The following is a 13,225-nucleotide window of genomic DNA, read 5'->3' as shown; positions in this document are numbered from 1 at the left end:
AACTCGTCTCAGCTGACAGCCAGCTGGTGAGGGAGGTGGGCACACGGGCGGGCTGGGACTCAGAGAGACTGAGTAACTCACCCGAGGTCACAAAGCTTGTTAAAGTGGCATTGGGTGAGTACGAGGCTCCCAGTTCCCGCCTCTGTCCGCCCCCACCACCCCAGCGCAAGACAGGGAAGAAGCGGGTCTGGAGGTAGGGTGCACTGAACGGTAGGCTAAGGGACATAAGTCTTAAAAGCAAACACCAGAGCCTTTGGGGGCTGGAGAGGCCAGATCAGCATGGATGCGAAGCTTCCAGGGCAGGGACAGCTCTGGCCTCCGTTTTCACCCTGCCTGTGACAAGGAGCTCACCCCCTCCCAAGCCCACTCAGCCCATCTTACAGCTCTGACTGGAGGTCAAGTGGACTCAGCCCCTCTGTAACTCTGGCCTCTTCATCGAGCTGTTCTCCTGGGGATTCTTAAGGCCGTTGTCCATTCTTCCCAGCTGGCTCTAGTGGTAGAGTTCACCTGCCAAGGCAGGAGACACCAGAGACGTGGGTTCCATCCCTGGCTTGGGAAGATCCCCTGGACTAGGAAATGGCCACCCACTCCAGTACTCTTGCCTGGAGAACTCCACGGACAGAGAAGCCTGGTGGGCTATGTAGTCCATGGGGCAGCAGAGAGTCAGACACGACTGAGCACAAGACAGTGGGCATCCAGCAATGCGACCCCACCAAGTGTCAGAGTCGGCTCCAGGGCTCCCAGAGTATCCTCGTGTCTGCCGTCTACTCAACACACAAGCCTGTGAGGCAGGAAGCCCAGGCCAGGATTACAGTCCCATTTTTCAGATGAGGACACTGAGGCCTCACATAAGGGTAGCGGCGGGGGCAGCTGGAAGGGCAGGGCTGTGTCCCCGCTGGGCACCGGGTAGCCGTGCCCGGTCCCCACCTCCCTCTTCTCCCCGCAGCTTCACGTCACCTGCTCAGAGCCAGCAGCATCTGGACTCTGGCCTTGCTATGGGTCCAGCCCTGACTCCGCTGAACCCTCTGAATCTGCTCTGCCAGGCCCCAGGTACCAGCTGGGAAATCACGGTTACCCAAGGAGGCCCACTGTAGGGGCAGGGGATGTCCCCAGTCTGTCCAGCCTGGTTCTGGTCCCCTTCCGCCCCTCCCGAGCAGAGCCTGTTTCCCCCTCTGAAAGATAAAAGAAGGGGCTCCCGATGAGATGAGACCCTCCTTCGCATCCTCTACAACCCAGGTACAGCCAAGGCATCGCCCTGTACGACTTGCTGCCCACGAAGCTGCCAGGACCTGTGACTGGGGGTGGGGTTATGTCAGCTGGGCCGTGTGGCATGAGTCACTGTGAGGTGTCTAAGAAGGAGGGACCACAGCCCTTCAGCTTTCCAGGACAAGTGGAGGTCCGGGCCTCAGCCACTCTGCACAGCCCCATCCCCAGGGGAGAGGAGGCCCAGCCCCGGGGTCTCCATAGAGCCTGTGGGAGGGGCCAGCAAGGCTGAGTGAGGGGTGGGGACCACAGGGGAGAGGAGACCCACAGCACCATGCCCCCCGGGGGAACTAGAAAACGTCCAAGGATTGATTGACACTTTACAAGAATCAAACACTTTGCTTGTGGCAATCCGGGCTGCAGGCAGATTATTGCCCTATAAGTGAGTAAAGAAGCATGTTGACTGATTCACAACAAGGAAGAATCCAGCCCAAGACAAGTAAAACAGGCGATTACAATGCAGCCCAAAAACTCTTAATAGGTGCGGAGGCTCAGAGCGCTTGCTGAACCAGTTACTAGCTCTGCCCAGGGCTAAGGAGATGGCCAGGAAGACTTCCTGGAAGAGAGGACAACTCAGCTAATAACCATTAGGGGTGCTTGTTTCACACCCTGGGCAGCTGTGTGGAGAAGAGAGGGGCTGGGGCAGTGGGGGAGGAAACAGGGCTGGGGGCGAGCTCCAGATTGCCTCAAAGCTGAGAGTCTGGGGACTTCCCTCGTGGGCCAGTGGTAAGAGTCTTCACTCTGAAAGCAGGGGGCCCAGGTTTGATCTCTGATCAGGGAGCTAGATCCCACATACTGCAACTTAAAAAAAAAAAAATTCTGCATACCAGTACTAAGAACTGTTTTGTGTTTTTTTTAAGCATAGCGTTTTATCTTGAAAAATTCATTACTTATCACACTCATGAGTTGATAGATCCATGGGACAGAAAAGCAAGCCCAGAAACACACGCTAAAACACACTAGAGTTTAGCATGTGATAGAAGTTGCCTCTCACATCAGGGTGTTAAAGATTAGAGTTTTAATAGATGGTGTCAGAATAAATGGGAAGCCATCTGGAGAGCAATAAAGCTGAATCTATTCCTCACCAGAACACCAGGAGAAACTCCAAGTGGACCCAAGGTTTTGATGTAGAAATTAAAACCATAAAAGAATCAGAGGAAAACATGAGTGAATCCCTTTAAAACTGTGGCTTGGGGAAAGTCTTCTAACCACTCAAAATCCTAAGGCCAGAAAAGAAAAGATGATGAGTTAAATAATAATTATGAATATTATAATGGGCTTCCCCGGTGATTCAAATGGTAAAGAATCTGCCTGCAATGCAGGAGACCTGAGTTCAATCCCTGGATTGAGAAGAGCCCCTGGAGAAAGGAATGGCTACCCCTCCAAGTATTCTTGCCTGGAGAATCCCATGGACAGAGGAGCCCAGCAGGCTACAGTCCATGGGGTCACACAGTTGGACACGATTGAACGACTAATACTTTCACTGGCATGAAGAAAGTCTTCTAACTCAAAACCCAAATGCCAGAAGAGAAAAAATAATGAACTAAATAATAATTATTAATATTATTATAATAGTAATACCAAACTTCTACATGATAAAGAACACCATAAGCAAAATCAAAGACAAACAGGGAGAAAATATTTGTGACTCACATCCTAGCCAAGGGGGCTTATCTCCCTAATAGATGAAGAGTTCCCGGAAAACAAGAAGAAAAAGACCAACAATCAAATAGACAAGTGGGCAGTAGATTTAAACGGAGTGTTCAAAGGAATTGAAATATACATGGCTGTTAAACGTATGAAGGGATAGCCCAGCCTCATTCAAGTGAAAAGAAACAGGGATTAAACTACACTGGGATACCATTTCTTACCTACCAGATAGGCAGAAATCCAAAAATATGACAGCACAGCCTGTTGGTAAAGTTGTTGTGTTGGGAAATAGACACTGTCCCACGTTGCTGGTCGGAATGCAAAATGATACAACCTGATGAGGGATGATTTAGTCACTTCTTGTCAAAGTTACAGATGTTTTCACCCTGTAACCCAACGACCCCACTTCTGGGAATTTACTCAACAGACACCTTGAACACGTGAGAAAAGAGGTATGGACAAGCCTATGGGTCACAGCAAAAACCGCAACAACCCAAGTATCTATCGAAAAGGACTAGAGAAAGAAGCAAGAGTACATCCACACAGTGGGGTGGGGGGAGGAAGGGGGACGGGGGAGGAAGAAGGAGAGCGAGCAGGCAGCTCTCCACGTTCTGATGTGCCCAGCCTCCAGCATACACTGTTAGGTAAAACACAAGAAGGAGGACAGCACGTATGCGTGCATGCTAAGTTGCTTCAGTCGTGCCCAACTCTTTGTGAGCCTGTGCACCGTAGCCCGCCAGGCCCCTCTGTCCATGGGATTCTCCAGGCAAGAACACTGGAGTGGGTTGCCGTGCCCTCCTGCAAGGGATCTTCCTGACCCAGGGATCGAACCAGCGTCTCTTACATCTCCTGCATTGGCAGGTGGGTTCTTTACCACTGGTGCCACCTGGGAAGCCCAGAACAGCAGAGATGAATGCAAATAATACTACTTTGCGCATGTACCTAAAGGAACACTGAAGGACACTTTAGAAAGTAAGTGCTTCTCTAGGAAGCAGGGGCTGGGACATGGGTGGAAAGGGGGCTTCTGATGAATGCTTTCTTATAAGGATTTCAGACCATGTGACTGTATTATACATGCAAACTTTGATAATGATGTTAAAGTGAGTAACTTGCCAGAGAAGTAAACATCAGTGTTGACTGTTATTTGTTTACCCCTAAGACCTAGGCCTGTAAGAACTGTCCCTCAATTTGAGAAAAGGGCTGTCAGCAGTGGGTTCAGAGTAGGGTGGGCACATGGGGGCAAGAAAGCCCACAGCCCTGCCACCAGGGCTCAGGGCCAGTGGACATCTGCCCGGCAAGGGAACCTGTGGCCAGAGTCCTGGGGGCGGCTCTGGACCAAGGCAGGACCTCTGCCAGCCCCAGCCCCCTCCAAATTCCCCTGGAGGCTGCTTTCTACTAAGGAGGATTCTCTGATTTGGGGAGAGAGAAGCCACTTGTGGCTCCAACGGTAAAGAATCTGCCTTCAATGCAGAATACCCGGGTCCAATCCCTGAGTCAGGAAGATCCCCTGGAGAAGGGAATGACAACCCACTCCAGTGTTCTTGCCTGGAGAATCCCGTGGACAGAAGAGCCTGGTGGGCTAGAGTCCATAGGATCACAGAGTCAGACACAACTGAAGCAACTTAGCACGCATGCACGCAAGCGCCTGCAGTGGGCTCAGATAAGCCCACTAGAGCCAGTTTCTGAGCCCAGGCTCCAGGGACTGGTCTGGCAGGACCCAGGGCCTCAGCACACGTGCTTGCATGCTAAGCGGCTGATATGACAGCAGGTGGCCAGGGAAGCAGCTCTGGCGTTCAGTGGGCACCTGGTGGGTCCCTCTTCTTCCCTTTGAAAATGAAGACTTCCTGCCACAGACAAGGAATAGGTGAGGAAGGAGAGATTCCTAGATAGCTTTCCATACCCTCTCCTACAGGAAGCCTTCCAGGGTCCATCAGAAAGGTGGAACACCCCTTCAGACCCCTTCTCCTGGGTGGGCTGCAACCTGTGCAGGGCTGGGACCCTGCATCCTGGCGGCACATCACCCCAGGAGCTTCCCCGTCAGCACATCTGACCTGGAGTACCCTGTCTTCACTGTCCTGGACTCAGCACGGGTGGGGCTCTGCTGTCTGTATAAACACACCAGTAGGAACATTTTGCAAACTTTAAAGGGCTGTGCACCAATAATGTCTCTCCGGGGTAGGAGAGGGAGGAGAACAGAAGGCTGTCTGACTCGGTTCCCCTCCACAGGCCTGGGTTTTACTGCCCGATCTACATGCCGTGTCTGCCTCCACCCCACCCGGTGGCTTGTACACACCTGTTCATGGAAGGTTGTAATTTTTCTGCATGAATCATGGGTAGAATCACACCCAAGTTACCGGCACTCTGCTCCTTAGGGCGAACTGGCCGGGCAGTCGCCTTTGTCTTCCAATTATGTTGTTTTTTATTGCTCTTTTAACTATAACAGAAACACCCAAAGAGGCAGGGAATGGAGGGCCATTAATGACATGGAAAAAGCCACATGAAGCCACTAGGTGTGAGGCCCGTAGGAAGCTCTGTGTCTGAACAAGGCACTGGCCGTCTAGCTGGGTGTGAGGTTGTGTGGGGTAGTAGCTGGCACGTGTGCTCCGGCATCCTGCAGGTCCTGGTACTAACCAGCTGTGTGACCTGGACGAGTCACCTCACCTCGCTGAGCTCCCATCTCCTTCTCTATAGAATGATATTGGGGATGGTGTGAAGTGTCTGCTACTTTTAGACAGTCCACGTGTTCCGAGTCCCCAACAGGCCCTGCTACTGTTCGTGCTTATAGTTTCATAGGCATGTTTCTTCTCCCTCCAACTTTCTGTCATTTTCTCTAGCCCCTCGCAGACTGCCCTGCACACAGTAGGTCCACAGGACAGCAGAAAGAGCAAAGGGCTTTGGAGTCCATTTTTCATCCACTCCATAAATATTAACCAAACACCATGATGTGCCAGTTGCTGGGGGGTCTGGAGACCCAATCCCTGCTCTCGAGGAGCTCACAGTCCAGCCAGAGAAGAGACCCAGAGCAATAACAGGTGAGACAAGGCAGGTGGCAATTACTGCCGTCAAGCCCAAGGGGTGCCCCTCCGCTTCCGGAGTGGGCCCAGGACTGTCTCGAGGGTGCCCAAAGGGTGATGCATGCCTGACTCTGTGCCCTGGAGGAAGAAGAGTGGGAGGGAGCCAGGCAAGCAGGAGAGCCACGTCTCAGGCTGGGGAACAACTTGTGCAAAGGCCCGGACGTGAGACACGCTGGAGCAGGTCTGAGAAGACTGTACCAAGGAGGGGAGGACAGAAAGAGATGAGGTCCGAAGAATCACTAGACATGGGATCTGAAGGGGCCTTTCCACCCAGGCAGAGGCGTCTGAGCTCTATCTAGAGGACATCAGGGACCCCTGGAAGCAGGTAAAGTGTTCTAATGGGACTTCCCCAGCGGTCCAATGGTTTAGAATGAGCCTTCCAACCTGGATGGGACGCAGGTTCGATCCCTCGTTGGGGAACTAAGATCCCACATGTTGTGGGGCAATTAAGCCAGCACACCGCAACTAGTGAGCACATCCCCACCCCCCACCTGCTGAAACGGAGATCCAGTGCACTCAAAATAAAATAATTTTTTTTAAAGATGAAAAATAAAGTGTTCTGTAGTTCTACTGTTAAGGGTCCAGGGAGGGGACGTGAACTACGAGGACAAGGGTGGAGGCAGACAGGTCAGAGGCCGTGGCAGTGATCCAGGCAAAAGATGGAGGGGCCTGAATCTGGGATAATTTGGAAACTCCTTGGCCACCTACCAGGCAAGACCCTGGGCAAGGGATTTCTACTCCTGGCCACCGTTCCTCATTCCTAAATCTCAGTAGCAATGCCGAGTTCTCAAGGTAGCAAGATTAAAGAGGGATTAAAAGAGAGCATAGTACACTGATATAAATATATAATTCTCTTTTCCTTTCAGTTGTGTCCGATTCTTTGCGACCTTATGGACGGTAGCCTGCCAGGCTCCTCTGGCCACGGAATTCTCCAGGCAAGAATACTGGAGTGGGTTGCCATGCCCTCCTCCAGGGGATCTCCCCCACCCAGGTATGGAACCTCCTGCATTGCAAGCAGATTCTTTACCATCTGAGCCACCAGGGGAGCCCACACTGATACAAATCCATAATTGGACAAATAAATAAAGGAGGGAGAAAGGATCACTCTTCCATCCACTAGAATGGCAATGCTGTAAAACGGAAGAAGGAAATAGGAAAGGACCACGTGGCAAACACCCCAGGAACAATGGCTGCAAATGATATGTACCAAAGGATGCTAAAATTAATGGACAAAAGTCTGAGGAGAAACAGGAAGTGCCTCATTTCAAAGACTCACTCCTCAGATGTATTCATCGACAAGGGAAAGACAATGACTGTAACCTTAGAGGGAGGAACCTGGCCGACACAGCGTAACCAAATGGTCAAGGCTGCCGAGGAGAGGAGATGTCGGCACACCAAGACAGGCCTCCACGTTGAGCCGAGGTCTGGGGTCAGCAGCCCCCTGGCTGCCCCTTGGCTGGCCAGCAGAGCCAAAGTGCCCTCCTACATTCAGCCAGCACCTGCTGCGAGAGCCCTCCTGTCCGAGTTCAGTATCGCCTTGGCCCCGCGGTCCCCTCCGGCAGAGGCACCCGCAGGTCTTAACATTCTACATGCATGTTAACCCTGTGACTCACGTGCTCTCAGAGTCCCTAAAGCCCATGGAGAAACTGAAGCTCAGAGAGGGGAAGGCGTTCACTCAGCATCACACAGCAAGTGGAGCCCAGGAAGGACTGTCCGGCAGCCCCAGGCCAACTGCTCCAGGCTGGGTCCCTAACTGCACCACACCTCTTCCTCAGGAGCCTGGAGGCTGAAGGGAGGTGTTGGCAGAAAGCTGCCCTGGCGCTCTCTCGGCCAACAGGGGCGGGACTGACAGCCCGAGCCAGGCTTGGGCCATGTAGCCTGAAGATGGCAGCATTTTCATCTCCAGGGTGCCTGGGGCCTCAGTCCAGGGAGAAATGCATTCTCACTATGGTGTGAATGACTGATAGCTAGTCCTTGCCTCAGTGGGAGAGAGCATATGGGGTTATACGAGTTCCAGAAGCAGGAGAAACAGAAGGTGCTAAACATGGAGACTATGAACCTGCCCCCTGCCCAGGTGCATCCTCCTGGGAGTTACGCGCCCTTGAGGGCTGAACTCATCAGCTGCAAGCTCTTTCACTTCATTCTTCACTTCAGCAACAGATATGGGAACTCAGCCTCTAGTCCACCTCTCACTCATGCTGGGGTGCCTTCCACAGCTGGTGGCTATGCCATTTCTCTGGCTTGGATGCCACCAGGGACAGGCCTTATGCTTATCAGGGGAGTTCGTTATTTAACCACAATTACTAGAAAGTTCCTTTGAGGGGTTGGACCCTGGCACTCTAGCCCCTCCACGAGCAGCCCCTTTAGTTAAAATATGGTTTTCTGAAGGCTACTGTGAGGCGGGGATGTGGGAGACGGTGTGATGGGAACCCGGGCCTCAGAGTCCAGAGTTAGATTCAAGATGAGGCTTCATCCCCAGACTGGGTGGGGTGGGGGACAGCAGTCAAGATAATACCTCTCAAGACACACTCTGAGCGAAGCAGAGCCCGTATGCCCATCTCCCGTGGGCCCTGACGTGGACTCCCTGCTAGGACGGCCCCCCGAATAGTCCCACCCCTGCAGTGACTATGGGACTCGGGTAAAAATTTTTTAGAAGGGTGAAGTCAGACAGAGAAAGATAAATATCATATGATATCATGCATATGCAGGGTCTAATTTTTAAAAAATGATACAAATGAACTGATTTACAAAACAGAAACAGACTTCCAGATACTGAAAACAAATTTATGGCTGCCAAAGGGGAAAAAATGCTGGGGAGGGATAAATCAAGAGCTTGGGATTAACATATACAAACTACTATATATAAGAGGGGCTTCCTTAGTGGCTCAGTGGTAAAGAATCTGCCTGCAATGCAGAAGATGTGGGTTCAATCCCTGGGTCAGAAAGATCCCCTGGAGGAGGGCATGGCAACCCACTCCAGTATTCTTGCCTGGAGAATCCCCATGAACAGACGACCCTGGCGGGCTGCAGTCCATGAGGTCACAAAGAGTCGGATACAACTGAAGTAACTGAGCACACACACGTATAAGATAGATAACCAACAAGAACCTACTGGATAGCACAGGGGACTCTACTCAATATTCTATGATAACTCACATGAGAAAGGAAGCTGAAAAGGAATGAGGACATGCGTATGTAGAACTGAACCACTTTGCTGTACACCTCAAACTAACGCAACATGGTGAGTCAATCAAATTCCAATACAATTTTTTAAAAAAATTAATGAATAGAACTTTTTAATGTAGGGATTTCCCTGTCGATCCAGTGGTTAAGACCAGGCACTTTCACTGAAGGGGGCATGGGAACTAAGATCCTAAGATCCTGAGGTGGTGCAGCCAAAAACAATTAAAAAAATTTTTTTTTTCAAAAGGGACAAAAGAAGCCAGCCTCTCCACCTCCTCCTCCTCCTCCTGTCTGTCTGTTTGTGCCCACATTCCTCCAAGGCTGACCTACCCCCGCCCTGTTCTCCCAGGGACACTAGGCCGGCCGCATCCTCCCACCCAGGCCTCCCTCTGCCTCCATCCAGGCCCCCTCCCTCCCTGCGCAAGGCTGCAAACGCTTCTGAGGGCTGGAACATCTGGCTAATGACGGGGAAAGTGCTGAGACGACAGGTTATTTCAACACTGCCATCATCCGTTGGGTATTTCAACACTCAGTGCTTGTGCAAGAGACATAATGGGACCTGTCATAAACTCACGCCGTCTCAAAGCTCGGGCACGTCGCGGCGGGGCCGCCTGCAGTTGCTGGGGCTTCGAGATAGGCGCTGTCTTGGGGCCGGCAGCCTCCTTAGGGTTATTTTGGCTCCACTGCGCAAGGCCCCGGAGAGAAATCTCAAGGTGTCAGAGAAAACCCAGAGCAATTACCTCTCGGGGTAATTAGATGGTGGCTGAGATAGACCGCCGCCTTCCTGCCTTCTCTCCTTCCCTCCTCCTGCCTGCCAGGGACAGGGAGGGGGAGCGGGACGCGAGGACCAGCCTGTCCCATCCCACCCGGCCACCCCCACCTCCCCCAGCCCCCTGCGGGGAGGAGGCTGCAGATGACCTCATGGAAGCAGCAGCTGTGAATCACTGCCCTGACCACGTTCCCACTTCCCTGGGGGAGGGCAGGCGTAGAGGACCCACAGCTCAGCGCCCCCCAGCTGCACTCCCCTTCCCACCAAAGAGCTGCGGGGAGGTTCTGGGACCCCCTACTCCCAGCCTCTCTGCAGCAGACCAGAGTCACAGCTCGGAATCCCTGATTCAGCTCAGCCCCCCCATCTGAGATTTCATCTAGCTCCCAACACCCCCACCCCGGCCTTAGGAAGCCAAGTGGAGGGTGGAGGTGGCATAGAGCCAGCTGCAACAGGGAGGTGAGGTCCAGAGGAGGGGCACTGCCAGCCAACACACCTGGGATTCAAGCAATGCTGAGCCCCCCCATCTACCCATCCCTAGCTCTCATGGGGTGAATCAGAGCCACTCCCTTGAGCTGGCAAAGTCACAGGGGTGAGTGATCAGAGACCCCAGCCCACCAAAGCCAACTGGAGCCCAGGCCGAGCTCCTCCAGGCTGAGAGCTGGCCCCCACTTTCCTCCCGAGCCTCCACCCCCATGCCTACCCTGTCCCAGACACACACATCTCCAAAGTGTTCACAGGAAAGGGTCTGGGTGGGGAGCTGCAGGGACCCCGGGGATGACAGGCCGGGAAGGAAGCTGAGGAGTCGCAGCCCTAGAGATGAGGGGGCAGGAAGGTCGGGATGAGGATGCCAGGGAGAGGGCGAATGGGGAGAAAGGCGCGCAGCCTGGGCCACGCTGTGGGCCAGGCGGGGAGTGCGCAGACCCAGATGTGGCCAGGCCTCAGGCAGCGCAGGCGCAGGGGTGGGGATTTCTTTGAATGGGCGCTGGGGAGCCAGAGAAGGTCTTCGACCACCAGAGTTCCCAGGGCATAACGGTGCCCTGAGCCCCTTCTGAAGCTCCATCTGGCAGCCGAAAGAGCAGGTGAAGAGTTCCAGGGGAGGGTAGAGGAAGGCAGGAGGCCAGAGAATGACCAGGAAGCTGGACAACAACCAGACGAGGGACAAAGGCAGAATGCAGGGCGTTGGGGAGAGAAGCACAGAGCTGTGTGGGCTGGAGGACGTTTTGGTGGGGGCCAGGGAGGGCAGGAATCCCAGGATCAGTTTCTATGCTAGCAACGCTGGGTTGAGGAGGGGGCCCTCCTAGAAATGGGCCACAGAGGTGGGAGGGGCTCACATGGGACTTGGGGATCTTTGTGGATATCAACCCCCATGGGACCCTAGCTGGTGCCATGCTCTCCACCAGCAGGGACACTCAATTGTTGGCCTTGATCAGACTTTTGGAGCTCATCAGGTATTCCCCAAGGGACACACCAACACAGAAAAGGGTTCTATAACGTTCTTGGCTTCTGGTTCAGGACCCAAACCCCTTCCTCCCCATAACAGCCTTCTCTCCCTGGATCCCACTCCCTGGTCCATCTCCTCTTTTTCTAGATTCACTTCCCTTAGCCTCTCGCAGGCCCCTTCAGCCTCTCACTGAAGGCCCCCCCCCCCACCTGGTAGGGTCTTCAGAGCAGCCCTCCCCAGCCTGCAGCCCCCTCGGCTGACTCCACAGGACCCACACACACAGCGCATGCCAGGCCCTCCACTATGCAGTCCGTGGCTCGGCCCCCACCCCACCTGCTCCCCCCAGGCGGGGTCCCACTGCAGCTTCCCACAGCTGAATCCCCACAGGAAGCGTGGCTGCCTTGCCCTCAACCAGACAGCCGCTAGTCCTGGGGCAGGGAGCTGTCAGCAGAGCTGTCACAGCCCCTCTGCCAGAGGCTGATTTCCAAGTGTTGTCTTTATAGGAGAGCTTCACCACCTCCAGACAGGCAGCAGCTGGGCAGGGCCACAGTTTCCTCTGACTGGCACCTGGGTCAAGTTGATACTCACACCTGTCTTATGTGCTGGGGGCTTTCACCAGCCCCTTGTACAGGTGAGGGACATGCCTCTCCCAAGTGGCAGGGCCCAATCCAGACATCCCTGCCCTCTGATGCCTGGGATGCCCTTGACCACAGTCCAGTAGCCTCGAAATGGGTGTGACCCTGGCCTTGGAAGTGCCAGTCCCAGGTCTGCCCTTGATTTTTGTGCCATTGTCTTGGGGAGACATTTACCATCACGGGATTTCCTTTTTTAAAATTTATGCATGGGTGTTAGTCACTCAGTCGTGTCTGACTCTTTGTGACGCCATGGACTGTAACCCGCCAGGTTCCTCTGTCCATGGAATTCTCCAGGCAAGAACACTGGAGTGGGTTGCCATTCCATTCTCCAGGGGATCTTCCCGACCCAGGGATTGAACCCAGGTTTCTTGCATTGCAAGTGGATTCTTCACCGTCTGAGCCACCAGGGAGGACTTATTTTTATTTTACATTTTTCCAACCTCTTATTAAAAAACACATCTTAAAGTTAATGACTAGCTTATGTTTTGCTTTATATTTTGTTGTTGTTGTTGGGTAGCTAAGTCATGTCTGACTCTTTGTGACCCCATGGACTGTAGCCCTCCAGGCTCCTCTTTCTATGGGATTCTCCAGGCAAGAGTACTGGAGTGTGTTGCCATCTCCTTCTCCACCATCACAGGATTTCTGCCTCCTCCTCTGCAAAGGAGGCAGGGGCTTCCACCTCTCTGTTGAGGACGTGGCATCATGACGCGGTGGAGGCAGGCTCTTGAGCACAGGCTGGTCACTGGTCTGTCAGCTCTGCCTGAAAGCTAGCCCTCCTCACTGTCCTGGGCCTTGTTTTCTCGTCTGTAAATGGGGTATGACACCCTCTCTCTCATTCAGAGCCCAGGGTGGGGTGCACACAGGGTTCTGGGGGATCCTTTCAGTGATGATCAAGGTTCTAGAACCATCTACAGTGCCTTGACAGATCACCTCCCCAGGGCACAGCTCAGCAGTTCTGAGGCTGGACCACCAACCCCTTGCCGCAAACAGGCCTGAGGTCTCAGTTAAGCCACAGCCACAAACCCAGAAATGAGCCCCTTCCCCAGGGGCCCTCAGGGAGCTGCCAGAGCCAGGCCCCGGGACTCTGTGGGGACTGGACACCCCTGAGGCTGGGCAACTGCCTGGGGGGCACCGCAAGCCCCTACCCACCCAGTGGGTGCAGAGCAACTCTCCCCTTCACCCCACCGCTCCTCCTCTCCCCATATCCCCA

Source organism: Ovis aries, chromosome 24, assembly GCF_016772045.2.
Source record: "Ovis aries strain OAR_USU_Benz2616 breed Rambouillet chromosome 24, ARS-UI_Ramb_v3.0, whole genome shotgun sequence".
Classification (NCBI taxonomy): domain Eukaryota; kingdom Metazoa; phylum Chordata; class Mammalia; order Artiodactyla; family Bovidae; genus Ovis; species Ovis aries.
Note: the sequence above shows the minus strand (reverse complement) of the source record.